Genomic DNA, 21,165 nt, shown 5'->3' with positions numbered 1-21,165 from the left:
TTGTTTTTGAATTACGGTGAATGTGTACATGGTTTTATGCGTAAGTGGGCTTCCTCTTGGTTTTATTATATAGGCTCGAAATTTTGAGACTATTTGCCCCTTTGTCCAAGCTAAAACCACTTGTGCTTGAATTGTGAACACAAAGTTTGGAATCATTTTTTTAAATGGTTAAGAGGGCTAATGAAGGTTAAGGCTTTAAAAGCAGTGAATGAAAACTTTTGATTCTAGTATTTCTCTCTCCTCCCTCTCTCTCCTCTTTGTTCTTGTTCACATGGCTCCATATGCGAGAGATAATGAGGGTTGAGGTGATAGATGTGTGGGCATATGATGGATGTAATGTGTAGAGGGATGTAGATCAAAGGATGTAAGGCATCAACAAAGCTGTGAATGAGCATCACTTGCTTTTTGTTTTCTAATTACGGTGAATGTGTACATGGTTTTATGCATAAGTGGGCTTCCTCTTGGTTTTATGATGCACATTGGTTTCCTATGGTTGAAATTGAATTTTAGTATTTAAAAATGGTTAGTTCTATAAAAAATTTCAACACGAACAACAAGTCTTCATCATTTATACACTTCATTCAAAACGTGCAAAACACGTAAAACTACAATTTATACTAAAACGTCAATTTTATGAGTTGCATCATGGCATATTGTGTTCCCATGGAGAAAAATGAAGAGTAACTTGACATTAAACCTTACAATATCCACAGGTGGGCTACCCTAGGCCTACATGACTATATGGTTGAGCACACTGACTCGTGCTCTTATATCTACGATTCCCTTTCTCATGTTGTCTCCTAATGTTATGATAGGTAATACTGCATGTATTTTTGTGCCTTCCCAAAAAGCATTTACATGAAAGTACTTAGGCACTGAGTTTAGGGTTAAGCTCAATATATGCATTGCTTCATTGTGGTTAGGCAAGTCTATCAGTCCAAGCTCGTCAAGTCCTTCTATCCATTGCTTCACCACTTGCCATAGTGTTAGGTTCTACCTTAGTGGGACTAATATCAATGTCATGAGTAGATTTCCAACTACTTGCTTTCATTAGGCTCTATGCTCTTTTGGCAATGATTTCACAAAGCATGCATGCTTGTGGCATCTAGGCTTTGTTTATGGAGTGCTACATTGGGTGCGGATGTGTCTCTCAATCTTACTTGTGTAAGAGTGAGACTGGTATACTCATGCTAGAGAGCTCATCAATCTCATCTTCAATGATGGGTTTAGCATCCTTTAGGTGCTCTTGGGCTTCTCTCACCCACTTCTTGACCTTATCTATTACTTCCAATTGGTGCCTCGGGTTGGGATACTCCCTAATCTTGGTACTCCCCTTTTTTGCTATCTTAGGAGAAGATGTTCTTCTATGTCTGTGACTTGCTTCCCCTTGGGTAATGTGGTGGTACTATCTATCTTGAGTGTAATCTTCACCGGAGTCCTCTTTCTCCTTCTCCTATGGCTCTTCTTCATTGTTGAAGTTGCATTAAGGTTGCTAGGTCTAGGTAATGAAATACCATTATGCTTAGCTTGTTCTCAGGTCATGACATTCAATGGAATCAGTGTGGCCTCACCATCGAGTGCCTCAACTCCAAATAAACCCAATGGTACAAATGGCATGACTGTCAAACTAGTAGAGGCTTCTTGCCTAGGTCACTGTAATATTCCCACCCGTGAATATTGACGTCCCGCACACGACGTAAACCTTGTGCAAAGGTTATCTCTTGCATTGAAATTATTGGCAGTGTAATGTGTGACCCGCACGCGAGAAATGGGGTCCTCCGCATTGGTAAATTAAAACCGAGGTTCAAAAATCGAAACTCCCGCAAAAACACCCTCTTGGGAGGGGCAATATGAATAATTCAAGGCAATTTTTTTATTTTTCCCCTTTTTCTCCAGCCGATGCATGGCTGGAGAAGAGGGAGTGTGGGGAGGATGGGGATATGACAGTCGTGGCCTGCATGGGAGGGGGGGAACCCATGCAAGGGGGCCACGTGGTGGAGGCCTTCTCCCCCCCCCCCCATGCCTATATAAACACCCCCTAGCTAGAGGGGGGGAAGCTAGAGGGAGGGCCGTGCTGGAGAGAGGTCGCGGTGCTGAAGAGGTCGCCGTGCAGAGAGAGGCCGTCGTGCAGGAAGTCGCCGTGCTGCCGCTGCAGTTCGCCAGTCCGCCATAGCCGCCGCCACGGCCCGCCAGACTGACACGGTCCACCGCCCGCCTGGATCACGACCCCCCCCCCCCCCCCCGACGTTGCTGCAGAAGCTTAGAAGCTTCTTAGAAGCTTCTTAAGAAGCTTCTAAGGGGGCTTCCTTAAGCCCCCTTCCCACTAGGTCCCATAAGTCCATTCATACCCCGGGACTTTGAAGAGAAGAGGAATAAGTTATAAAGCCCTCCCGCAAGATCCTTCGTAAGAGGCTTCCCGCAATTAGAATTCAAAGGCCACAAGCCATCCGTGAACCCATTCCTAGCCACTCGGGTTTTTCCTAAAGAATTCATCTGCACGCACCATTTATCCTAAGTCCCGCGAAGGAATCTCCTACGTACGAGGGAAAAAGGCAAAGGTCTGGAGGCTGCATACCAAGGCAAGTCAATTCATAGACCGCAAAGGCAACCCAGAAGCCGAAACCACGCCTACGATGGCCCCTAAAAAGTCACAAGGTGCGCCTGCGGGAGGTTCATCTCCGAGCATACAAGTGGACATCTCCCCGAGCCCACAAGTCCAGGTTTTTTCGAGTTTATTCTCGCATAAAGAAATGTTTAGGCGCGCTTAATTCCATAGGGAAGGACGCATTTTACGCATTGTGGCAGCGTTAAAAATACATTTGATAAATTATCTCTTTAAACATTAGATAAGGTTCATGCATGTCATGAAATTGAAACGGTTGCATTTCGAGAGTTGTCCGCCTTAGAAGACTAGCTGCATGTTGCTATTTTGGAACATTATCAAAGTAAAGAGTCTAAACATATATTACTTAGGGCAAAGAAATGAAGTTGATAAGTGCATTTGGTTACTAGACATGGTAGGAATAAGCATGTGCCGCATTGTAGGCAACATCTTCCTTGTAATGATTCATAAGGAAAAGTTAACACCCATAAGATATTATCCGAAAAGAAATAGAAGAGTACGAAAATGATCTTATGGACTTGCAAGTAGCATGTAACATGGAATAAGTTAACACTAGCTTTAGTTTGGTATGAACTTCATTAACTACATTGTAGCTAGGGGAAAGTTGCATATTGCAGAAATTTCATTCATCAGGAGCCGTATTTAGGAAAGGTCGCATGGTTTATCAAAGCACGAGATTCTAAAGTGTAGACAACAAGGTTGTAGGCATGATTATTTGATGTAACTCCTAGTAGGTCCTAGGAAAGTTAGTATCCAGATTATCATGCATTTTTACGATACAAGGAAAGATAGAGTCATTGTGAACCATGTGATGCGTAGAGGCGATGAATCACATGTTTACATGTATTGTGGTAGTTGCAACTATTTTTCCTCTTTTAGATCTAGTTTATTGTCTCTAGGAAGGATTCATCCTTGTCGCAAGACAAGCATAATGAATTACCCAAATCACCTAGCCACAAAGGATTTCATATGAGCATGGTTCAGTCAAGACGTTAGATACCCCAAACACTAACTAGGGGTTGGCGCGCTAAGGATTCGGCCAAGTTTTCCCATTGTCGCTAAGTCAGAACCTTCAAACCCAATAGTCCTGACCATATTCCCAAAAATGTTGGGCTAATTGGATGCTCATGTAAACAATAATCTAGGATTCCTACCTTATGGACCAAGCGTTCAAGATGATGAAACTCGATTTGAGTTGGACTAAACGCTGTCGATTTAGTGAAATTAAGGATGGGTGGGTAAAAAGACACCCTAAACCCTCCTTCTCGTCTGAAGTTAATTCCGTGACCTGAATACGCCATTCATTAGGTGAAATGATCTCTTAGAATGGAGGCGACACTTGTGCAATACATTGCAACGTCACTTAGCTTTGCGGTTTGATCGTAAGAAGTTTTGCCATTCCGTGGATTAAGGTTGGCAGGTTCTTGCGCCAGTTTAAACTCGCAAGGGGAAAAGGGTAGTCGTCCTTTTACTCTATCCTCATTAGGGAAACTTTGTCAAGTTAAGGGAAGCTAGGCATTTGCTTGGACGCAAATGATTAATCAATAAACTAAAGCGACATGGTCGCCGGAATTTACCATAAACCAAACCTAAAGTATTGACAGGGTATGACCCTAGCCCAAGGACGATAGGAATCTTGCCAAGTTGCAATTGATTCCGGATCGAATGCGGGTTGCATTCGGAGAAAAGGAGTCACTCCTTAACAGTTTGCCAGCTAAAATGACCACTGGAATTGATTGTGCTTGTAACAGTTTAGAAAGCACTGTTTGCATTGTTTGCTCAGTGAACTAAAGGATGAAACGATATCTAAATACTTCAGGTTGAAGGCCTGAAGGGAGAGGCAGCTTCAGTTACCCCCGACTGCCTGCCGGACCCTAACCAAGGGGGTTGTTAACCGCGCCGGGGACGTGGACCGAACCCGCCGTGAGAGGTCTCTCCGTTGAGTTCTACTTGGAGCAGGAGGACGCTTGGGTGCCAGAGGGGGCTCTGGCCGTAAATCCCTCGCCTTCCGGACCCTGCACAAGAGGCTAACGTGACTCGGGATTGGATCTCGAGGCCCGCATACTAGTCTACGGGCAGAAGCTTGGAATAGTGATCCCTGGTGGATTACTAGATAGCCTTCGGGCGGATTATGATCAAGCCTACGGGCGGAACTCCTTGTATTTCAAAGATAAAAGGATAAAATGATAATAAAGAAGTTGTTTGACATTGTTTTCTTTATGTCCTGTGATAAGATTACGTGAAGGAACCAGTGCTTAACAGGGCTAATCAAGGAAGCTGTTTGTTATATGTCAAATTAATGTGGTAGGTAATTACATAACTAAAACAAACCGAGGAAAGTGCGGAGGATGGACCATGGGTCCGTCCTATGGATGGGTGGTCCCGGTTAGCCGGGAACTTTTCTCAAAATCTTCGACGAACAGAGGGATGATCATCATCGCCGAAACAAATAACGAGAACGATGACTTAGAATTACCTATTACCCGATTCACGCTGTTTTAGGGGAACGGAATGGGACTATGCCTTATGGCAGAGAGGTCGAGCCTTGCATCTCTCTCGTTTACCATTCTCCTTGAACCAAGTGCAGCGTGAATCCGCTTCGGACCTGGCGTTTCTGCGTAAAGTAGTTCGCTCGGGTCTGACACTAGTTGCTGCTAGCTAATGACCAAACAAGAAAACCTTAATTCCGGTCGATCCTAAGTGGGAAACGGCCAGGACACTTCCGCTACGTGGCAGACGCGGGGAGACCTAGATTGCAAAATCCGTAACATTCCATGGGAGTGCCGGGTGGAGTTTTCTAGACAGCCTTTCCGATGGACTGCCAAGATGTGTCCTAGAGGATTCTAGTGGACACGTTACAGTCACTTAGCATACAAGTGTATAATACCACACTTTGGACATCTCAGGTCGCCCTTATCTTGATTGGCTTGCTCTCTTTCAGGGCTGCAAGATGAGATATGCCCTAGGTGACCACAAGTTGATGATGGGTTCTTGGTTCTGTCCTCCTACACCTCCATCTCTTCCCTTGCCTAATGCCATCATCGGCACTAGTCTAAAATCCATCAAGATGTGGTCACCCTCTTCATCATGTGAGAGGTAAGGGTTTATGTATGCTTCATCCTCATTCGGCTCCTCCATATAATGTATCAGAGTGTCGTTAAGTGGATGGGTCATAATGGGTCTAGGTGGTATGGGTATCCTTGTAGGGTTGATGTCTATCCTAAGACAGCTGGCTTTGAGTGGTTGGGTGTTGGGAGAGCTAATGGAGCTCCCCTTTCAAAGTTTGATGGCCTATTCCCTAGGTAATATGGCTATTTTTATGGTTGTGGGTATAGGAAATGTCTGGACAATTTGCAATGCATTACATCATAGCCAAACCTATTGCAGTTAGCACATGATCTTGATCTAGGATCTAAACACTCAATTGAAAGGTGATTTTCTCCACAATGCACGCATTGCACATGAGGTTGTGTGGACCTTCTCAACATCTCTTCAAGCTTAGCCAACTTTAGCTTCTTGTCTGCCAACTCCTTGCTCTAGTTGACACTCTTTCCTTTGTCCTGTGTGCTTTGGGTGGATCTTTTGCTAATGATCGTAGCTCTCTCTGAGGGTCTAGAGGTAGTACTATCTCGAGTTGTGGCCCTTGAGCTTCTCTCCGTGAGCAGATCATTCACACATATGGCTTCTTCAAATATTGTAGCTAGCATATCTCTCTACAGGTTTGAGTTTCTCACTAAGGCATTGTAGAGCTCTTCGCTTCAAATGCTGTTTATGAATATAGCGGAGACCGCTCGTTTGTTAGGTTATTCTACCATAAATTGGGACTCTCTTAAAGAGACTCCGCATGTGAGTGAAGGGATCTTGGATATCCTCCTTGTCCCTTTGGCTGACATTCATCAAGCTAAGAATGAGGTTGTCAAAGTATCCCATCTCTTGATGAATAGATTTGGCATTATCTAGATCAGTATACCACTTTTGTCCTTTGTCTACTAGGCAAAGTCTGAAAGCTTGTGCACATTGAGCAAGGTCTATGAGACCATTTTCTTCACATACTTTCTCAAACTGCTCTACGAAGCTATACAGGTCATTATCAGAGTGATACTTGTCAAGTTTCTTAACAACTGTAAGTATCTTGGTTTGGCTCTTAGAGTTTGGAGTGATTTCTAACCACGATAGCAACATAGTTGCTAAGGCTGCTCTACTTTACTCTGCAGTTGTATTATCTAAGAGTCACCTCATAAGAAGCTTACTCAGCATAACATCTGCCTCTAGGGCTCTCTCCCTCTCAACATTTATTATTGCCCTAGTTCCATTGGCGAGAGCCAAGACACATTGGACCTCACACATTTTTATGTCTTGTCTAAGCCTCTCAGCTCACTACTCTTGGTTGTAGGTGGCTATGCTTTGTAGTGCTTTTCTTGCCAACTTTCTCTCTTCCTTGAGATTGGCCATGATCTCCTCGACCGATCTACCATGATACACCATTTTTATTCGCAAGTCATACTGGTTTACAAGCTGCTAGATATCCGTCGGAAATTATGTGAAGTCGATTTAATTGTCTCCAGGGTTGGTGCTAGTTTCTAACATGTAGGTAGTTTTTTGAGCAACTAGGATATCAATTAGGTTGATCAAATCAGATCAAGTTGCATCCCTAATCATGTTGATCTTTGTTGCTTAGTGGTTTAATGACTTAAGCCTCTCAGTCTTCAATGATTGGTTTTCTTGGTCATTCATCTGGTGCCTAGCGAGGATTGTTGAACTATGTTATCTTGTGTGAGTTCCTTATTATTCAAAACAATCCTCAATGTTACATGCACTCAGATGCTCGAGTGATGCTTATCGATGTGCATTGTGCAAAATTAGGCTTTCTACTTTACTAGTACACTCCAAGTGTTTAATTGATGGAGTGTGCGAGGTCAATGCAAGGAATGCATATCATACTGTTTCTAATCAATTTCAACTAATTATAGCTTCTTCATACTAATGATGGCCACTCTCGATGGTCCTTTTGGTCTCTATTATGTTCTAGATGTGTGGCCTAAGGGATAATAGGTTTGATTAGCTAATTCGGGTCTCTAGTGGGACAAGCAACCAATGCGCAATAATCACAGTCGCTTCTAGACTGTCAAGTCACAATTCTTGAGTCTGTTGGCTCTATGAGCCATTCTATGCATTTGGAGGTCTACTAGGATGTCACTTAGCTTGGACTTAGGCTCTGCCAGCCCTAGGATGGGTTTGATGTGCCAAAAATATTGTTTTGTATAGTTTTCGAGTTGTAGTGTCCAAGTTACAAACTTGGATGTCTGAGTCCGAGTTGCATGCCCGTCCGAGCATGATACCTCATCTGTCTGAGACCAAATGTGTGGCCGTTCAAGGTTCAAGGTCCGAGTCCAAGTCTTGGACTCAAACAATTTTGTTATCATCCGAATGGACTGTGACTCAAACTGTCCAAGTTAGTCAGGGTCATTCGAGTACGTAGATGATGTTTGAGTGCAATGACAAGGGTCCAGAATGGCAAAAAATCAATAAAATACTCCAAGCACCTACTCTAATATTGCAACCAGGGGTCATGACTATGATCAACAAGCATCAAATGACACTCAAAGCATACCTGTAGGGCTTAAGGATGCAAGAATACGAGCCGGTGAGTAAATTTGTACTCGTGACTTGTAGCTCTCTCTCTCTCTCTCTCTCTCTCTCTCTCTCTCTCTCTCAAGCTCTCTCAAGCTCTCTCTTGACTAAATACACACAAATGAGCTCTCTCCCCCTCTTCTTGTCCTCTTAGACCCCTTCTCTCTTGCTCTTTTACATCCCCCTTCTTTCTCTTTTCCCCCTTAATGCATTTAAGCTCTTTTTCTCCCCATTTTATCTTGTTTTAACAACACTAACCCTAGTGTTTGTTTCTCTTATTTTTTGTGTTTCTTCCTACCTTAATGCATCCAGAACATAAAGCAAATACCTACACTACTCCAACCTACTCAGCTAAATCTTAAAAATAAAAAAACTTACTTACAAAGGAGATCGAATGCCCTCCAACTCCCTTGCTTCCTACCTATCTCAAGCACTAGTTCGGGAAAATCTTACTTCAATGCTCAATTCGGAGCATGCAAGCACTCAAAGCTTGAATCTATTGGTCGTGACAATGAAACCAAATTGTGGATGTGCATGCTCCGCTGCTAAGATCCACGGACCACTTATTGTTTCAAGCATCTCAAGACAAGTACAATGGCTACCTCTCAAATAGTCATGCACACTCTCACACCTACTAGTGTAGTGAGCTTACCTTCATGCCTGATCAAGTTGCCTCCTCCCACGAGCTCTTCGGGAGCTCCACGATTCAGTGTGCAAGCTCAATCCTCAAGCTCCAACCTGCAAGATCTAAGCTCCATTGCCGCACGCAAGAGAAGAGAAGAGAAGAGAAGAGAAGCGAAGAGAAGGGAAGGGAAGGGAAGGGAAGGGAAGGGAAGGGAAGGGAAGGGAAGGGAAGAGAAGAGAAGAGAAGAATAAGAGAGGAGAAGATGGAGAGTTTCTCCACCACAGCCCCTCACCCTCACACACTCACTCCCTCACACACATACTCTCAAGCACAAGCACAAGCAAGAAGAAGAAGAGAGCTAATTTTGGCCACACACAAGAATGAGCTTCTTCATTCACTTTTCGCCTTTTATACATGCCCTACCTCCTCCTTGGGCACCCATCTCTGTTTTACATGACTGGCCATTTTAGCCTAGGTGTCCTCTTTCCCTGTTCCCTTACTATTTACATTGTTCTTTTACCCATGCCCATCTACATTTACAAATTGCATAGGAGGGAGCTTGGCACTCTTTTACAAAAATTTAGGATGTGATTTTACATTTAAATTGTGCCTTTTTTTTGGGCACTCGCCTTGGACTTTTAAAGTTTCTCTTGCACTTTTGGCATTTTTCCTCCTATTTTTCTATTGGACCACCTTTTTCCACTCTACCCTGCGTCTTTTGATTTTTCTTTTCGCTTTCTTTGCACCGAGTTTAACATATATATTTCAAAATGATCTAGCCAACTATATCACTTAATAAGAATATATTTTTATCTATTCAATTTTCATGAGAGGTGAACGCATGCTTAAGTTGACCTTTTTTATGGTTGATCTAATCTCAAACATTTGATGCATTCTTTGGAAGATTATGCTGATATATTGGCAATGAGTGGATCTAAATTATTTTAACTACCTTATTTTCTTCAACAAATAATACTCTTCAAATTTAAAGATACCCATTACTTTATCAACCAAACCCATTACTTTAAAGTTGGGTATCATGTGTAATAAGATTCCTTTGTGCAAAATAATGCGGATAGATTTTGTTTCTTTAAGAATTTGTATTGCACAAATTCATCACATCAAGTTAGTTTAATAATTTGAGGCTAAGTTACTTAAAATACATAGGGACATTTGATTGGCTAGTTAATAAGTATTGAGCTTTTTTGTAAGTGGTTTTTAATTATATTTGTAAATTCTATCTATTATAATAAAATATCAAAAGTATAATTGCTAGAACTATTAGAGAAAATACCTAAGAACAAATTGGACTAGGCATAAGTCCAAACTTTAACAAATGCATTAAATATATAAGAAAGTATATAGCCCTAGGATTTATATTTTGATTGATAATGGTGTAGATTATTCTTTTTTTAATATTTTTCTTTCTTTTATCTCTACTTGTGCTTTTTAGCTTGATCTTAGTTTCCTTTTATTTAAAAATCAAATAGATGTTTGAAAGGTAAAAGCTAGCTACTATCAATGCATATTAAGAGCTTGATTCTATTTCCATCACATGTATATAATTGTTGTACTTGCTTCAAGTACATATACACTTAGTGATAAAAATCATTTCTAATAAAATCATATACATCTCAAAGGACATTGTTATAATATAACAATATATATTCCTTAACACTATATTAGGGAATTCAAAAAGTTCCATGCACGTTGGCAACCCCCAAAATACATTTATTATTTAACCACATGGTCAAATCTGGTTGTCTTATTTAAAGGTGGAGTCTATCCTAAATGCTATATAAGCTACCTTCCCAAATTCCACTTTCAAATATGGATCACGATTTAGCCACATGGTCAAATATTTAGCTCTTACTTGAAATTGAGACATGAATAATTTTCAACTTCTCTAATATGGTATTCTTTTCACTAAGTTTAATTTGATAGATAAAACATATTCACTATTAGGCATGAGTATAAATGTGTTAGCACAACAAATATGTATAAGCATGGAAAAAATAATGATTAAGTATATTGCATGCAACTTATCATGCACCCCAAAAAGCATAAAAAAGTGATGAGACTATAATGTATGAGAAAGTAAACCAAAATTATTTTTAAAATATTTTCAATTATTAAAAAAAGTGTATGAGAAACAATACTTTTTGTAACAAGTAGCTATATTGTAGCCACTAAATTATATCTTCTAATGAAAAGCAAAATATTTTTATTGAGTTTAAAAATTATAACATAATGTATGTGTACATGGGGAGTTATTTAGGCTAGAATTCATTCAACCTGTAAAAATCCATTATCTAAAGATTATCTATATGGTGCTAAAAATTAAATAAAATAAAAAATATAAGAGTACAAAATACTCCACAAAAGAATGTTTATTCCAAAAAACTACCAATCTTAGATTGAAATAAATTGATAAAGATATTTTACAATATAATCAAGCTTATAAAAATGATATGTTTTATATAATAACTACAAGTTTTGACATTTTAATTGTTATTGCATATAATGTATAATTGACAACCAAAGGTTTAAAAAATCTTTTAATCCAAACCATTTTTGCTTGCATCTATTGTTTAAAATTTAAAAAAATAATACTTAAATGATTTTGATCATTTATGTAATCTGATACAAGCACATTTTGAATTTCTATTATCTTAAAATAATAGCAATATATAATGTATATATTAGCAATTTATTTAACTAACAAAGCATGTTAAAATTCTAAGATACTTCTATATGAAAGCTCTATAGAACATGCTTGAACTTTAAAATATCATTATATTTTTATATCAAAGCTTAATGAAGTGCTTCTTTGAAAATATACTTTTATTATTAAAAAAATTTACACACTTCTACATTTTTCCAAATAATAAAACATGATTAAGAAATAATTCTTAAAGAGTAAGAACATAGATTATATGATGCTTTTATTTTGAATGTGTGAGAACATAAGATCACGTAATATAAGTAGTTTTTTAAAAATTGTGAAAATTATACTTGAAGTTTAATACATGTAAAAGTTCATAGACTATAAATATATACAAGAGATAAAATATTTATAATTTATATCACAAGTATACTTATTTTTTTCATCTAATAATGATAAATATAGTTTACAATATAGGTGTAGGTTATTTTTTGTATAAAAGAAGATCAAATAATTTGTGTAAATAACTAAATAGGAATTACACAAACTATGGTTATATTTTGGTGTTTTTTATAATATCTTATACACTAACTAGTTAATCAAATTTTCAAAATAGAAAATTAAATTTTCAATGGTCCTATATACTTATTACAACAACGTAGAAAATTTTACAAAAATATGGAGTGCACAAGTAGATTACTTGGTTTTTATGAATACTGATTGCTAACAATGTTTTGTAAAAGTCTTTTCCATTTATATTGAACCTACTTGTAAACAATTGAAATGTTTTTTTTTTGTATGTTGATATTAATGATGATTATCTATATACTAAAATATATGTATGCATATCCTATAAAATTATTACCAAAATAAGGTTTACTTATCAAAATATTTTATCACATATGATTTAAAAATAATATATTAATTTATAATAAAATAATAATAATATTATCAAATTTTGTGACTTTTCTTTGTTTCTTGAATTTATTTTAAATATTTTAATTTTAAAGAGACAACTTTTAATTTATATAATCAAATTAAAATTTTTTAAGTATTGATAGAAAATGTATTTTCTTTAAGAAATTATGTTATACACTTTATTTATATGTCTACATAGAGGTTAAATTTTAATATTTTAAAACATAATAACTTCGTGTGTGTGTGTGTGTGTGTGTGGAGGCAACCAACCTACTACTATTCACCATGGTCAATAGTTACTAATTATTGCTAGTGTGGAGCATTCATGAGGGCTTCATGAGGAGACTTATGCTTCAAAAAGGTGCACATTAGACATAATTGAGAAGGGGCAACAAGTTCATTAGAAGGCAACATGTGGAGCAGCAAATGTGGCCTCATCATTATGGCCAATCCAAAATGAAGGGAAGCAATTTGCTTTTATGGTAGGCCAAGAGCATGTTATAAGATTTGCCTAGATGGAAAGCCATTAGTACCAAGGCAATCATAACCCCAGTTCCCTCGAGTGTGTTCACTTGTAAGACAATTAAGTGCAATGAGTTTATCCCAATTCCAATCAACTCTATTGCTCAAGTGCTGAGAAAGAAAGAGGAGATTCATATTGGAGGACAGACAACAATGAATAGGTGAATGATAGGTAAGAAGAATGCTAAGAAGAGACAAAAACACATTGATAAAAAGATAGGCAAGAGTAAAGGAAAGGCAACATTGAATAGGTTAATAATATGTAAGAAGAATGCTAAGAAGAGACAAAAGCACACTAATATTAAGACAAAACCACTCTTCAACAAACTATAGTTGCTTTCCAAAAACTAAGAAAGTTGCTATGGTCAAAGTAAGAGAATACCCTATACCCAAGCAACAATTGGCCATTATTGATAAAGTGAAAGGATGGGTTAAGATAGCACATGAGGAATTATCTACAAAGTAAGCTATTAAGACTATAAGTCTCCTTGCTACCCCTATTAAGCCCTAAAACCTTGGGGAATCTACCAACTGAATCACTTTACTTCCTCTAACATCTAGAAGAGTACGAAGACAAAAAAAATCACAATGCAAGGTATCCACACTCCATATATTGCAAAATTGAACCTAGTGTTATCTCATCCCTCACATCTAGAAATGTCTCAATTCCCCTAAGAATTTTGATGAAGGGAAGCTATGCCATATGGTAGGTATTAAAAATTTGATGGATGGAATAGAACTTGCAAGATCGCTACATAGCCAAATACCCCAACCTTAGGAGCCCTAAGGGTAAACACTTTCTAGAAAGGAGCTACCGACTTCTTGGTGGAAGCCCTCAGTGACTCCATAAGATATGGTATTTTAGATACTGTAGATTAAGTGAGTACATTAACCAAGATGTGCTCCACACATTGGGAAAGACTTCTATTAAACTAGTGCACTTCAACTTAACTATCACTCAGTCTAATGGATTTAAGGTCAACCATTGAGTGTGTTTAAGGATTGGTCAGTCAAGATTGTTGAAGTTCAATTCTCAATAAACTTTGTTGTCATGAGAGTTGACTATGACTTGTTTCTTAGTAAAATTTGATGTCATGAGGGGAGTTAATTAATGGCTTGTTTCTTGGACATCTCTAGATATGCAACACATGAATTATTGAGAAGTGGAGCAACTAGCTAATCTTCCTTGGAAACAAGAAGGATGCACTGTGCATTGAAATGGACACTTGGAGAGCCACTTTTGTTAATCTAGATGCAATCTCTAGCATTTTATGAGGAAATATCAACTGCCTTTCTGCCTAGTAACCTCTCATAAGATACATCCCATGTCGAGGATCAAATATCAGATGCATATACTCACTACTCTTGAATTGTTATTCATCAAGGAACTAGAATACCATGAGATATACAAATGCATGAGTCAATAGAGAGTACAACGACCTATTGCACAAATTATTAGTCCTCAAATGGAATCTATCTCAATGCCACTTTTCATCATTTCCCTTGACTCTTGCCCTTGACTCAATATCATCAAATCAAACCAAGGGCTATCTCACTCCTACAAGCAAGCTTGAACTATGTAAGATATTAAGCCAATGGAAACCTTGCTTTCACTACACACTTGGAGCTAGCATCTTGATCTTGGAAGAACTATTCAATAGTCCCAATAGAAAATAGATAGATCTCTACCAAATCATATTCAATTATCACAACAACCTCCTTGTCTCCTTGGTGTGAGAGAGTAAGGTGTAGATATTGAAGAAGAATGTAAGATAAAAGGAGAATAATTGATAGAGGATAAAAGCAAAGATTTGCTACAACATGGATGGTATAATTATACAATGAATCTCAATGGACTCAAAGCCATCTCAGATAGGAAATTTACTCATAGGCATAATCCTAGTTAGGCTTAAAGCAAGGTTGGAATGATTGGATCATATCAAAGTGTTGGACTATGAACAAATGTGATATTTATCCTTAGATGTGATTCCCAATTTTGAGGTTTTAATGGCTGATAAGGAATTAGATGCAACCTTTGATTCTCCAATCACAAAAGACTCTAGCTATGGATTGGAGTGACAATTTTAACCCTAAGATTCCTCCACTAATGATGACGAAGTCTCAAAATGCCAAAATAAGACACCCATTCCATCTTAGATGAAAGCATCTCTAAAATATCTCAATGGACCACGAATCTAATTCTTAGAGTTAGCAAAATCCCTAGGATCTTCCAAAGTGATTGATAAAGTTCAAAAAAGGAGACTCCATTATTGTCTTGCTTAACACCATAAAAGAAGGGCAATCCAATGTCTCCATTGAGGGCTTGAGAAAGGTGAAAGAGGTAGACCTTACATTGCCAATAAATTTATGAAATTGGTTTACATAATTGTGGACCTCCAATATGATGCCAGGAGGCATATTCTATGGTGGATTCCATGATTATATTTATTTGTCGGGGTTCATACACAAGGTGGATTCCTTGTGCAAGAAGCTGACGGGGATGCTTGTCCTTTTCGGGTGTCATATTAATTTAATGTGCACATGGGTGATTCCATAGTGGGTGATTTTGTAAAAAGCATATTAAATTAATGGATGTTTACGAGTTTAGAGTGCACACTCAAATTAAATTAAGGTCAAGACGACAAAGTTCCAACCTATTTAATTATTTTATATCTGAAGACTACTAGATATTCACTTTTGTTGGGTTTTCATTTTATTATTTTCTAACAACTGTGAATGCTTTAGTTGATAGCACGCACTGATGGTGTTGGGTAGCACGAGGTGATGACGTGAATCCAAATGCATAGAAGAATTACTATTTTTTATGGGTGCATGCCTTATCAATAAAGGCGTGGCACCAATATTTATTCAAGCATATTTATTTATTAAAGTGCTTGACAAAACATTTATCATCTTGTATGCACAAAGGAGTTCGATTAAATATTTTATTATTTGATATTTGTATTTGTGCACAACTCGATTTTTAGATGCCCAAACGCCTTACTCTATATTTTGGCAAACACAAAAGCAAAAGCATGCTATTTGTAAAGTGGGATATTTTTTAGCTTAAAGATAAATAAATCTATAAATAGATACCTTCTGAAGCACTCACACAAGGCATGGGGGGAGATTGTTGGTGGTAAAGAACCCCCTTCTGTACCCTTTGATCGTGAAAGACCTCTCACAGTAGGTGGAGGACCACTCATGAAGGTTCTTTCACAAGTTTTTTTTTTGTCTCACACAGAAGTAGACAAGTTATCAAGTTTGAGGTTATATGAGCTTAATAAGCTTAAAAGAGGCACAAGCCTCAACAATTTAATGAATCGTTGCGGAAGCATGCACTCGTTGATGTTGAATCCAACAAATGTGTGTCGTCATCCTGCACAAATCATTTCAAATTCATTAAGCTTTTCAAAAGCTTTAAGTTATTAAGCTTAATCTAAGCTTAAAGCTGAACTATCAATCTTTTACATAGCGGGTGTTCATACTCTAGTACTCCCGAACGAGTTTTGAAGCTTCAGTAAGCCCCTATTCCCACTTGCAACTTGGTTGAATGGCTTTACAGCAAGTAGGATGTCATGTGTAGTCTATGCGGAAGACTATTTTTCTTGGAAGAAGACCGTTTTCAATTGTGTCGTACTCAAGAAAAGCAATATCGTAAAAGCAAAGGCATACTAAATAAACAAAGAAAGTTCGTGGTGAGCTTTTTCACACGTGACTAGAAGACGAGCAATAGATCTTTAATCAAATCCAGGATGTTAGATCATAATATGGATGATTTTATAGGTGAATGCGATTTTCCAGAGCCAAATATGGAATATAAATTGGATCTAATCATGATGGAGCTTCAAGAAGAGCAAAGGGAACGTAAAAACTTGCAAGCACAATTGGTTACACTTCAACAATCTGTTGTTGATCAAGATGGAGCACAACCTGAAGATGCCATTCGAGGTACTATTGATGTGACACTCGATGCACAAGCTCTTAGGAAAGATGCCAAGATAAGTAAAAGACTATGTACGTCATCTTGCAATGGGACCTCTTGAAGTAGAAACTTGAAAGGTCTCTGAGGATCAACAATGCTTTGAAAGTTGGTATCCAAGTGAGTAGTAACAAGTCTAGTAGCACTATATATATTAACTTATTAGCGAATACTTAAAATTTATCCAATAAAAGATAAAATAAAGAGTGTTTATTGACAATACATCTTTGATTGGCCATGGATTCCTGAAAGAGAATTCATAAAAATGACCTCTCTTGCAAAAATGTCGATATAGATTAGGCTCTAGTGTCCTCTACAAACCAAAACACAAGTGAGAAATAACCTTAAAGACAAATCATCAAGAGATAGAATGATGAAGAAAGTACCTTTAAACATATGGAAAAAAAATACGATGGTTTGTGACGCTATCGAAGTCCTTAAAAAACCTTGCAATATTTGAATCAGATTTTGAAAAAAAATCCGCACACAGAAGTGGATCAATAACAAATATACCCTTAGCAATATCAATGCTAAGAGAAGCAACATATGCCCTGTATACAATGTAGAGAATGAATAAGAGAATGACTGTAATATAAGGACCCTTGGAAAAATTCATTATAAATATAGAGAAGCAAAAGACCTTACCTCAAACAACAATAAACTGCTGAATCTGTTAGTTGAGCATCCTTTTTCTCAAATAGGATCTTATCCTTTGGAGAAATGCTGAGGTAGTCTTCTTTCTCAAGACTAAGAGAAACATTCACGACCATTTGGCCATACACTTTGCCCATCCTCTCATAGTTCACTTGGCCAAGAGACAAAATCTTTCTCTGATAGATCAAATCCTCATTTTCTATTACCTCTTTCCTTTTACCTCCTGCTCACTTGCAACCCTTGTAGGATACAAATGGGTAACCTCTTCAACCTTGGGTGCTGGTGGCTCTTTATGCTTTCTCCTGAGTGGAACATTGAGGATTTCAAATGCCTTTTGATTAGTTTTTGATAGAAGATGCTTCAAAACTTTGTCAACCCGAGTCTGCTTGTAACGTGTCCGCCTGTAATCTTCAGGACATGTCTTAGCAGTCCATCGGAAAGGATGTCTAGAAAGCTCCGCCCGGCACTCCCATGGAATGTCACGAGGTTTGTGATCTAGGACTTTCCGCGTCTGCCACGTAGCGGAAGTATTCTGGCCGTTCCCACTTAGGACCCCGACCTGAATCAAGGTTTTTTCCTAATGGTCATTTTCTAAACGGCAACTAGCGTCGAACCCCAAGCGAACTACTTTACGCAGAAATACCAGGGCCAAAGCAGATTCTCGCTGCACTTGGTTCAAGGAGAATGGGAAACGAGAGGGATGCAAGGCTCGGCATCTCTTCCATAAGGCATAGTCCCATTCCGTTCCCCCTAAAACAGCGTAAATCAGGATTATTATAACTTAGACTCTAGGTCAGCGCCCTTGTTGTTCGTGTCCTTTGAACGATCTTTTTGCTTTCCATCATGATTGAGAAAAGTTCCTGGCCAACCGGGACCACCCATCTGTAGGAGGACCCATGACCACATCCATCGCACTTTCCTCAAGTTGTTTTAGTTGTCTAATTACCTACCACATTTAGTTGGATATGCATCAAACAACTTCCTTAATTAGTTAGTTAAGCACTGGTTTCTTCACATCATCATAGCACTTGACATAGAAAAGAAATGTCAAACAAGTTTCTTTTCAACAGCTTATCATATTTATCTTTGGAATACATTTATAACATCCAGCCCGTAGGCTTATCCATAATCCGCCAGAAGGCTATCCAGCAATCCACAGGGATTACTAATCCAAGATTCTGCCCGTACACTAGTATGCGGGCCTTGAGATCCAATCTCGAGTCACGTTGGCCTCTTGTGCAGGGCCCGAAAGGTGAGGGATTTACGGCCAGAGCCCCCTCTAGCACCCAAGTGTCCTCCTGCTCCAAGTAGCACTCAACGGAGAGACCTCTCACGGCGGGTTCGGTCCACCTTCCTAGCACGGTTAACAACCCCCTTGGTTAGGGTCAGGCAGCCAGTCGAGGGTAACTGAAGCTGCCTCTCCCTTCAGGCCTTCAACCTGAAGCATTAGATACCTTTTCATCCTTTAATTCTTTGAGCAAACAAAGCAAAACAGTGCTCTTAAAACTACTATAAGCACAATCATTTCCATTGGTCGTTATTTGGCCAACTGCTAAGGAGTGAATCCTTTTTTCCAAATGCATCCAGCACTCGATCTGGGATCAATTGCAACTTGGCAAGATTCCCAAGGGTTTGTTTGTTAACCCTTATATCCTTGGGTTAGGGCCATACCCTATTAACCCAACTTAACCAATATCTTAAGTTCTATTAGCAGTAAATATGTTATTCCAATTTACTAATTGGTCTTTTGCTTCCAAGCAATTATCTAGCTCCCTTATCTTGGTCCCTTTTCCCAAGAAAGGTGCTATGTCACGATGACTACTCATCCTCTTGCAAGATAACTTGCGTAAGAATCTGCCAATCTCATTCCGAGGAATTGGCCATTCCCTTGTGATCAAATCACAAGATCATGTGACTTTGCAACTTGTTGCATGAGTGTCACATCTAATCCATGGGACTATTTTACCCATCAACAACGGCATCTTCTAATCATGCTATCATGATTAGATAGGAACCAGGGTTAGGGTGTCTTCATAACAATCTATTCCTGATGGCATTAGGCCGACATTGTCGGTCCTAGGGTTCCAAATTCAAATCGAGTTTCATCCTTTTAGCGAGCGATCCTTAGGGTAAAAACCCTAGATCGTCTCTCGCAAGTACATCCTAGTGTCCCTACATTCCGTGAATGTGGGCAAGTCTTTAGGGTATAAGAGTTTTAGCTTTGGCAATCAGAGCAACTAGGTCACGTCCTCAACGTGCTAGATCCTAGTTAGCACTTGAGATATATTTCATTGATTTAACCATTCCTAAACGAGTCCCTCGCGGTTTAGGTGTTTAGGTTAAACCACTTTTACTTGTCTATTCTTGAAGATAATTACGCTACCATTTTCGTAACCACATGATTCATTGCCTATGTATAAGTTGATTTACAAACCCTAACTTTTCAGGTTAAGATCTAAGCATATGTTAAGTTATAGCATAATTCCAATTGATCCTTTTATAACATGCATTCAATATTCATGCTACTAAACTTTAGGGTTTTATGATTAAACCCACTTGAGAGCCAATAGGAAAGGCCTTAGATGACTTTAAAGATTTTCATGGGATGGTTGGCAGCGGTAGCGTCGACTTCTGTGGTGGCTCAACGACTATAGCGTGAAGTTCCCTCCTCCTTCCCTCAACCTCACGACTACACGGCTCAGTGTTATGACCCTCCTCTCTCACGGCCAGCCTTACGCCCTCTCACAGCCCTCAAACTGCAGCGTGATCCCTCTCCCTTACTCCATGCAAGGTATTTATAGGTGAAGGGAGGGGAACCTCCCTCCCCCACACGGTCTTACGCATGGTTATAACCCTTTCATGAGCTCCAGCAAGGAGCTTGGTCATAGTGCCTCCCCTCCCTCTCCTCCAGCACAATCCACTGCGAGGGGATAATTACAAAAAAATTTGCCATTAATTCCAATATTATCCTCATGACCTCCTCCCAAGAGGAGGTTCATATGAGGATGTGCGGGTTTCTTTAAACCCTTGGGGGGGGGGGGGTGTTTATTAAACCCACTTGGAAGCCAATAGGAAAGGCCTTAGATGACTTTAAAGATTTTCATGGGGGGGGGGGGGGAACCACGAGAAGGGGGGCTTGTAGAGCCCTTAGAAGCTTCAAGAAGCTTCTGGAAAAAATGTGGTACACCCACGTGGAGGGAAGAGGAAGGCGGCAGCTGACGGATGGTTGACAGCGGCAGCATCGACTTCTGTGGTGGCTCAACGACTACAGCACGAAGTTCCCTCCTCCTTCCCTCAACCTCACGACTACACGGCTGAGTGTTACGACCCTCCTCTCTCACGGCCAGCCTTACGCCCTCTCATAGCCCTCAAACTGTAGCGTGATCCCCCTCCCTTACTCCACGCAGGGTATTTATAGGTGAAGGGAGGGGAACTTCCCTCCCCCACGTGGCCTTACACATGGTTATAACCCTTTTATGAGCTCCAGTAAGGAGCTTGGTCATAGCGCCTCCCCTCCCTCTCCTCCAACACGATCAACTGCGAGG

Source organism: Lygodium microphyllum, chromosome 25 (genome assembly GCF_053477565.2).
Source record: "Lygodium microphyllum isolate KBCC chromosome 25, Lygodium_microphyllum_v1.1.10, whole genome shotgun sequence".
NCBI lineage: Eukaryota > Viridiplantae > Streptophyta > Polypodiopsida > Schizaeales > Lygodiaceae > Lygodium > Lygodium microphyllum.
Note: the sequence above shows the minus strand (reverse complement) of the source record.